Raw genomic sequence first — 9,852 nt, 5'->3', positions numbered from 1 at the left:
TTCAATCGCACGCTTCAGAATCTATTTTGCAAGCAAGTATAAATTACAATGAGTATTGAGAATAATAAAAAGTGTATTTTACAAATAGCAGTATATTACTATGAAAATAAATTTTAAAAAATATATATTTACCATATTTTATAATATATAAGGAAAACTGGAGGGATGCCGGTCACAGGGTAATACCCATTACGCAAATTTTTTCTTAATTAAAACAATGAGTATGACATGGATTGCAAAGTAAGATAATCATTATTATTATTATTACTTAAAATATGATGACTAAAGGTAGTATAATAATTTTTCTCGCCAAAACAACGATTTTATTATTTCGTTAATATTCACTTAACAATTTCGCAACTTTTAAATTACTTTTTAGACGAGAATTTCTATGGCATTTTTCTCCTACATGTGTATAATAGGTTTTAAATTGCAAAGAGTTGAAGATTGTTTTGAAAATATTGATAAATGGCATTACTTGAATTATGGAAAAATTGAATAAATTGATTATTATCAAATGTATGCTAAAGGTGTAATACCCGACCAAATACATTTATCATATAATATTAATTTTAATCTAATAATGAACTTATAACATTAATATAATGTATTCAATATATTATTGCCTTAGGGATTCCAAAATATTTAAACAAAAAACTTTTGACTTATGTCAAAAAAACCACCAAGGTTACGGCATTACAGTAGTCCTCCATATTAAATCAATCTTTATAAAATTATTAGTAAATTAACTTGATTCATGTGGTAATTAAAGAGCTATATAAATTCATAATACTTAGTTTTTATTTATTTATGTATTTGTATCATATTAAATTTGAATACATTTCAATGGAGTTTTAATATGTCCAGTATTACCTCTATGTCAGGTTGATTCCGGTCAAAGTTTAAAAAAAAAAAATGTAATAAAACGAATATTATATAAAAAACTTAAAACTTTGATATAATGATCCTACATTAATTTCCTAATTATTTCAAAATATTTATATGATAAGCATTTGATTTTTATCAAATATTGCTTATGTGTAAATATTCTTTCAGTCACCCCATTTAGTTTACTTAATAACATAATATTTAATTTCATTAAAGTCTTAGAGCCTCTCTTTGGAGTAATTAAATTTTATACGGTATACTAGACAATTTAAATATTAATTTCTTGTTAATAATGAATTGAGTATGTGGTAAAGTATTGAAAAACGATAAAAAGTTCTTTAAATTGAATATTTTTACTTAAATATAAAAATAATATTTAATAATTCTTTTTCTTTTTACTCGCCTTTATCCCAACTACTTTGGGACGGCCCACATGGGAAATAATTAATTTTGATATTTAAAACCAAAACCTAAATAAAATGTTTTAAATCTTTTTAATTAATCAAAACATTTTTATATTTAATTTACGCAACATCTTTAATTCGGCGGCAGTAACGACTTATGTATTCAACTATGTAATTATCATAAAAAAGGAGTTTATTAATGAAAAATTTGTAGTTTTAATGACATTTGAAAAAAACGACAACTTCTTGAGTTATGTACCATAATTATAATTTTTAAAATAAGGTTTATGCAGAATAGTAATTTTCTAATTTGTCTGTATAATAAGAATTGATCACTCATGTCTAATATTATTTAAAATTAGAAATATATTTAAAATATTAGTTTAAAACTAAAAAATATTGAACTCAAAAAACCATAAAAATGATTAAAAAATAGCGTAAAAATCTATGTAAATACTTAAATATTATGTTGTTCCTGGGATACGCAATGTTTTAGTCATTTTTTGTGGTTATTCCAGTTAAATATTTTTAATTAATATTTCACACGTATTTTGTTTACCCTATAAAAATGTATTGCTTAAGTATCATATATCTGTGAGTTAAGTTATAATTGATATTAGAGAGAACAATAATCACACGCTATTTTAACTTCATTACTCATTTAGTGTTATCGAGAACGATTTTTATGCATTTTATTTGCTTAATACAGTTGAGAACAGTGAGAACAAAATAATAATGTGTTTGTCAGTTAGTATTTTTCGGGTTAACGCGTTTTAACGTCGATTGATTCAATAGTCGACAATCGAAAACGACAGTTGTATGGATGTTGCAGTAATTAATTCAAATCTCAGCCTAACCGCTAACAAAAACCGCAGTATCATCACGTGCGTACGGAGGTGTCGACGATATGCAAATTATTTTATTGTGTTTCCGTGTGCTTGTACGTCACTAGTATTTTCCTGTTGTAGCCGGTGCGCCAATTGAGAATTAACAAATTGTCCGGTCCGGTGAGCACAACACGGCACACGTGCCACATCCCTTTGGCCGGCGTACGTTCCTTGGCAACGCACCGCCGTCGTCCCCATGTTACACGTAATGAATGGCAGAGCAGCCCCTGGGATGGTGGTGATATGGCGCGCGCGCGCACACACGCACAATCGTTGCAGTCCTACACCGGACGCTGTACAATAATAGGCTAATAAATAAATATGAAAATCGCTTCTTTTGAATTTTTTAACAACGACAAACTTCAAATCGCCGGAAGCGGATTTCGATTTTATGATTGACATATTGCTGCTTATGACCCCTAATCGTGTGACCAGAAATACAAAGTTATTGTATTTAACTATTTTGGGTATGTTAACTATGCATTTGTATAAGATTCATATCACATGCCGTATTATGCGACCGCTAATTTACCTCTTCTATCTTGATCGACTGCACAGGATTATTAAATTAAGTTCTTTCAAAGTTTAATAAATATCACAGACACTTAATATTAATAACAAATATTTTATTTAACAATTTGTTCGATTAATTTTAGTATATACAAGGTGACTATCGTTAATAGTCATAACTATTCAATTACTTACAAGATAGAACAAATTTAGGGAATAATATTTTATATTTTTTAGCTTTTTTAGTTGCATATGTGTCTCGAATCTATTAAGAATCTCTCGGTTCATACCTTACATCAACTTTATTTTTTGTTAATAGAAATATTAGTATCCGACTAGTTTATGTAATAAAAAAATGAAATAATAGTAAAAAAGAAGAAAAATGACTGGTCGACAATAAATTATTTCAGAATTAATAACTGTTTCTATACCTAGTCGGCAGGAGAAAATGTCTAATATGTCACATCAGCGCAATACCTTCATTCTATAATTTAAAATCGTAATCATTTCTGAAGTAATTGGTCAAAATTTGTTATCGATCAGTCATTTTTATAATTACATCGTTTTCTATTATAAAAACCTGTTAAATATATACAATGTATATGTATATTATAATGTATATATGTATATTATACATATATATATATATATATGGCCATTAAAAAATATAAATTTGACACCCTCATAAGGTCTAAGAAATGGATTGAAAGAGTACTTGATAATTCTTCAATCAAGAAATGTTTGTAAGTAATATGTGGATTATGATAAACGGATCACTTTACTCGTGAATATTAAATATTATTTTATGATAGTGTTGGGATATTTTAAGAAGGAAAATTGTGGACACAGAGTTAATATGTTTATGACAAATAAGCTCTAGTAATGTACGAACAGATCTAAAAATCCATTCGCCAATTTGGTCATTTTCATGACAGTAAAAATACTGAAACTGCCGTATATATTAAACACATTTATTTTGTATTCGAGTAGTGACATTTTGACAAAAAAGAAAAATTCTTGTTCAAATGAACACTTAAATCACAACAAATATTTCTCACAGATCGTATGCGTCAAGAGATTTCACTTGATATGTTTTCACTTTTTAACTGTTAATTCTTAATTTAACATATTATCACACAACACGTAATCATCCCTGTAAAGGTAATTTTCAATTAAAAATGTTTAAGATGCTGCATACAAACAAAATGCATCGGTTATGCCACACATTTAACATATGTATAACAACGTGACAACAAATCATGTGTTCTGTGCCGCGCGACCACTCGAAGATGAATTGTCTGCCGTGTGCACAGGACATATTATTCTACTAACGATTCTGTTGACGACTTGGGCGCGTGGCGGTTTTATTTGCTTAACCGTGTCCAACACACAACATGTACACAAACAACCGCCGCACCAGTTCTTCGCGGTTTCCCATAGACAATAGTCGGTCACTCGTACGATATTGTATCGAAAAATCTGATTGCCTTTAGTGGGGAGGGCAAAGGGGTCGTTCATGGACCGATTATTCGTGTTTACTATTGTGTGTATGCGTATCACGGCGAGGGTTGTGCTCGTGATAAGCGTACGCTTCGAATTAGAACAAGACCGCGGCGTTTGACAATATAACCAGGGAATTAGTGTCGGCCCATTAACCGCACCGTTGGGTTCCCACAGGACTCATCACTGTCTAATTCAATAATAAAAACTCTCGAGGACCTTTGGATATTGAAAGTGAATCCGCCGGACAAATATTTGCACTGTTCGATTGTATGTGTGTCTGTAGTGGGTGTTTTTCTGTCAAACATGAATATGTATTACAATACCGTACCTGGTAGTAAAAAGTGTAAACGTGAGAACGGTAAATATTGCTATTACGAAGAGAGAGCCACTATAATTTCTCCCGAGTCAAAAGGTTTTATCGAGTGGAGGCACTTTGTATAAAACAATTCACGCAAACAATTTTTGTATCAAAACTATAATAGCAATATGCTATGGAATATAATTATTATGTTAAATTAAATTTAGTTGCTTTTCTTAATATATTCATTATTCATTTTATTATTGACATAGACATTAATAAAAATAGTTATAACAATATAATAGATTTAATATTTAATTATTTTATTTATAAGTGAACGATAAACATGAAAGAAATAAGTGTCATGGATGAGTTTCAAAAAATGTATGGTAAAGTTTATCCCCATATTAAATTCTCCTCTCCATTAAATACAGTTAAAAATGTTATTTTTGCAAATACAACAAATTTCAGTCATAAAATAATTTTAATGATATTCTAAAAAAATTTTACTAACATCCAACTGCATAATTTTTCTTTTACATGTCATTTGGATAATAAAGTTTGATGAAAAAAATTTTCAAGTTAAAACCACAAGCAAATAATGAAAAAAATTTAAGCAACGTAAAATTAGCTATTTTTGGTTTTTTGATAATTTACAGTAAATAAGTTCCTTTTTTAAACATTATAAGTAAAAATAACAAGAAAATGTATATATTATTTCATTTCAACTAATTGATTTAAAACGTAATCGTTTCAACTCCTCTTTAATCGACCATAATGAATCCTGATGGTAACAACAAATTTTCGGTATTACTAGCAAGAAAACGCTCCATATCACACATCCGAGAAAATTCTGAAATGAATCAGTAATAATCAAATTACTCTTTTGGAATGGTCTGCCCGTTATCTAAACACCAACATAAAATAAAATGCTTGAGATCAGTTTGTAAGTTCAATTTTTTAGTATTTAGTTGCTCCTCCTTTAGCTTCATAGAAAACTCTTTTTATTATAGATTCTGCAAGTTTACTTTTTATAAATCATCATGTTCGCGCACGTGTTTATCTTTGATCATTCTCTCAATTTTATCCCAATAATACCAATATAAATATAAATACGTAATACCGAAAATTTGGTAACAGCTCTGCATTTTCAAAAATAAAAGTAATTTTATTTAAAATGCATTAAATAATTTAATTTCAAATAATTTTCATTATGCATAAAAAAATGTTTTGGAACCACAATAGATGCAATTTTCACGCGAAATCATCATAACGAAAAAAGTTTCACTTCATCCACGCTTACTTGTAAAACGTACTGAATATATTTTAAACACTTCTATGCCTTCTTATATTTTAAGCATTTCTATGGCTTCTTAAATTTTAAATATTTCTATGGTTTCTCGTATTTTAAGCATTTCTATGGCTTCTTAATTTTATATATTTTTATGGCTTCTCATATTTTAAGCATTTCTATGGCTTCTTAAATTTATATATTTTTATGGCTTCTCATATTTTAAGCATTTCTATGGCTTCTTAAATTTTAAACATTTCTATGGTTTCTCGTATTTTAAGCATTTCTATGGCTTCTTAAATTTTAAACATTTCTATGGTTTCTCGTATTTTAAGCATTTCTATGGCTTCATAAATTTTAAACATTTCTATGGTTTCTCGTATTTTAAGCATTTTTATGGCTTCTGTATATTTTAAGCATTTCTATGGCTTCTCATATTTTAAGCATTTCTATGGCTTCTCATATTTTAAGCATTTTTATGGCTTCTTAAACTTATACATTTCTATGGCTTCTTATATTTTAAGCATTTCTATGGCTTCTCATATTTTAAGCATTTCTATGGCTTCTTAAATTTTAAACATTTCTGTGGCTTCTCATATTTTAAGCATTTCTATGGCTTCTTAAATTTTAAACATTTCTATGGTTTCTCGTATTTTAAGCATTTCTATGACTTCTAATTTTCACGTGATATCTTCATAACGAAAAAAGTTTCAGTTCAACCGCACATACTTGTAACACGCATTGGTTATAGTGTTTTCATCAAACTTAATTATTTGGATAATTAAGTTTAATACCTAATAATACCAAAAATTTGGTATTACCATTGGGATTCATTTTGGTTGATTAGAGAAGAGTTGGAACGATTACGTTTTATATAAATAGTTGAAATGACATAATATATACGTTTTCTTGTTATTTTTACCTATAATGTTAAAAAAAGGAACTTATTTGACAGTAAATTGTATACATGTCTGTTGTAAAAATTAGAAAAAAAATTTGTTGCAATTTAAAAAGACCCAGAACAGGGGGGTCGTGGCACAGTGTGAACGTAACATAGTTGGAACAAGTATAGATGACATCCGAGAGTGATTAAAATCACTAACATAAGAAACGCTTTGATACAAACCTGTAGATAGTGTTTAATTTTGAGAAATTGATGGATTATTTCAAAAACAAAATTAACTCCTATTTCCTTCATTATTCCTAATTAGTAATTTTATGATTAATAAGTATAATATATGAAAATATATCTATTATAGCAATTAAATATTGTATGAAATAGATATGTAATAATTTAATATTGTAATTTTTACAAAGAAATAATAAAAAATAATAAAGTAGTGTATTTTGTTACTTTTATGATAAATATGTATAAAAATTAATGTAATACTTTATAAAAATAATTTTTTTTTAAATACTTGTTTACGTATAAATAAATACATTAGTCTACAAGGAATTTTTATCAAACATCAAATATATATTTTTCTTAACCCATTTTTGCGCCGATTTCAAATCTGTAATTAGAGTTTCGCATATGGACTAAATAATAACAAAATCCTTCTAATTAATATAACAAATATGTATGTTTGATTATTGGGTTACGTATCCCAATCAATGAATATATTTTTATTAAAAAAATACCTAACAAGCAGAATGTAATATATGCAGTATATCAATATAAATAATTATTTAAATATGAAGAGTTATAGATATGACTAATAAGATTTCTATTTAAATGATTTATTACAAGAATTAAGTGTTATTGAGAAAAATAAATGGCAGATAAAAAAAGCCATTTAGTAAAATATTTTAATATGACTAAAAAATTGCTTCTCACGAGGGAAACTACCAGTGTTTTGTACGAGGCAGCTAGACTGTAGGACGGCTAGTTGTGCACCGCACTAGAATGCCGTTTTACCTTAAGCCTGTTTAAAAAACGTTAATTTTGATGTGAGTAGATCACCTAGGAGATGACGGCTAATTATACATCTAATAAGTAAACGAGAGTAGACAATAATTAAATAACAAATAATCACATATATTAGAAATTCCTCAGAGAGTATCTTAAATTTAAGGGGTAACGGGGAGCCATTAAATACTAGTGGCCGGCGAAGCGGCATAAAACAAAATAATTGATCTCAATTAAAACAAACAATAATTAACATTAAAAATAATATAAAACTCAGCTGTATAGATGACGCTGTTAATAGTGATGAGTGGACTGTATGAGATCTTGTGGTAATGGTGCCGAACTTCTGAGTATGACGAGTCAGTGTGTAATTCCAGGCACGTAATGGCAGATGAGAACAGACTACGGCAATGATAATGTTTAGTGATGGTCAGGGCCCAATCACTAGTGGCGTGCAAGGGCATGTAAACTTTGAGCACAAGAGTGCAATAAACAAATAAAAGAATGACGGCGTACAATGGCCGAACAATTTACTATTCAAGCGAAGGCGCTTGTAACAGAAAAAGAGTGACACAAAAACAATTGACTGACTGACTTACGACAAAAAACTGTACACGGATGACAATCGACACGGAGGTCATCGATTTGCCGTGATGGGTAGGCAAGGGGGTGAGTAAAGCAAGATGCTGGTGATCAGCTGTCCCACGAAATAATATAATCAATGTAACAACTGATCAACTAGATCCTTCTAAAGGCGTTCTGTATCATTCATACAGTGATGGGATAATTGAATTTGTTCAATCTAAATGAGATAAAAATCAAACGTACTTTGAATTTATTTCCACCTCAAAAAAGAATTCAGAAGAAGATGCAAAAAAAGTTGGTTTGATTGGCGGGCTTCGAAATTTGAACTAAAAACTATAAAACTTAATTTTTTTTGATTTGTTCATTTTTCAATAATATGGCAGTTTCAAGAAAAAAATTTCGAAATCTACCAATTTTAAAAATCGTAATTTTTTGAGGGATTTCCACCATTTACGAAGAACGAAAGGAAGATTTTCAATTTCTGAGGGTATTGTCTTCAAATAGATATGATTTGTAGTCTTATTGATGTATCGTTGAGAAAAATCAGTCTTGTGAGAGCTGATAAAAAGTGGCGACAAACATAAAAAAAAACACTTTGTAGTAAAATTAATACCTTCTCAGCTTCACATCGAAGCTAAAAGAATTATTTTAAATATAGCACATATTAATTATTTTACACATTTTATTGATAGAATCGCAATACTTAATATTTACTGTGACAATAGTAGATCGATAAAAACTTATCATTTTGTTGAACACGCTGTTAACTAATTTGGTCGAAGCTTTGAGTATTGTAATAATATATACTACATGAAATTCTTATTCGCAACAAAAGCAAACATTTAATTCAATTTCAAACAAATCAAATTTAAGTACAGTCAGATTGACTATAGATAATGAAGTATAAAATATTTTCTCGGATTCGCATCGAGGCTAAAATCACTTAATACAATTATAATACAATACATTTAAGAACTTGCAATACTTTTGAATCATTGTGGTTTTATGTGATAAATTGTATGTTGATAAATATTTTTCGTGTATCCATGACTTTCCGTAAGTATAATGTTTAAATTTAAAATGTTTATAACATAATGATACTGAAACTTCATTTATTGATTAATTCCCAAAGTTACCAGTTGGTTAGTGTGCACATGACAGGTCCATTTGCAATCTGAAGATCACTACTTTGCGACCGCCTTTATCCACACTGACTTGCGCACCAAAGCGGTTTATTATACGATATGTCAAAAGCACACAGACACTTGAAGTAAAACACACCCTTCTTACTTAACCCTCAAACTCGTTCTTTTTTTCGTATCATTTATAAATTGTTTTTTTAAAGACTTTAGTAACGTATAAATTTGATCACATAGAACATGAGACTTAAAGCTTTTAAAAAATGACATAAGTAGTTGATGAAAAGACTACTTACGAGCAACTCACTCGTAAATGTCAATAATACTTCAGTTTCTGTAAATTTATACAATTTTAAAAATAGTTATGGCTAAGATTTAAATGAATTGTTTATCAGCACTACATAATATATTTATCAATTGAAGTTTTTAAAACAAAGG

The sequence above is a fragment of the Daktulosphaira vitifoliae genome, unplaced genomic scaffold (assembly GCF_025091365.1).
Source record: "Daktulosphaira vitifoliae isolate Bord-2020 unplaced genomic scaffold, ASM2509136v1 Scaffold_1, whole genome shotgun sequence".
Taxonomy (NCBI): domain Eukaryota; kingdom Metazoa; phylum Arthropoda; class Insecta; order Hemiptera; family Phylloxeridae; genus Daktulosphaira; species Daktulosphaira vitifoliae.
Note: the sequence above shows the minus strand (reverse complement) of the source record.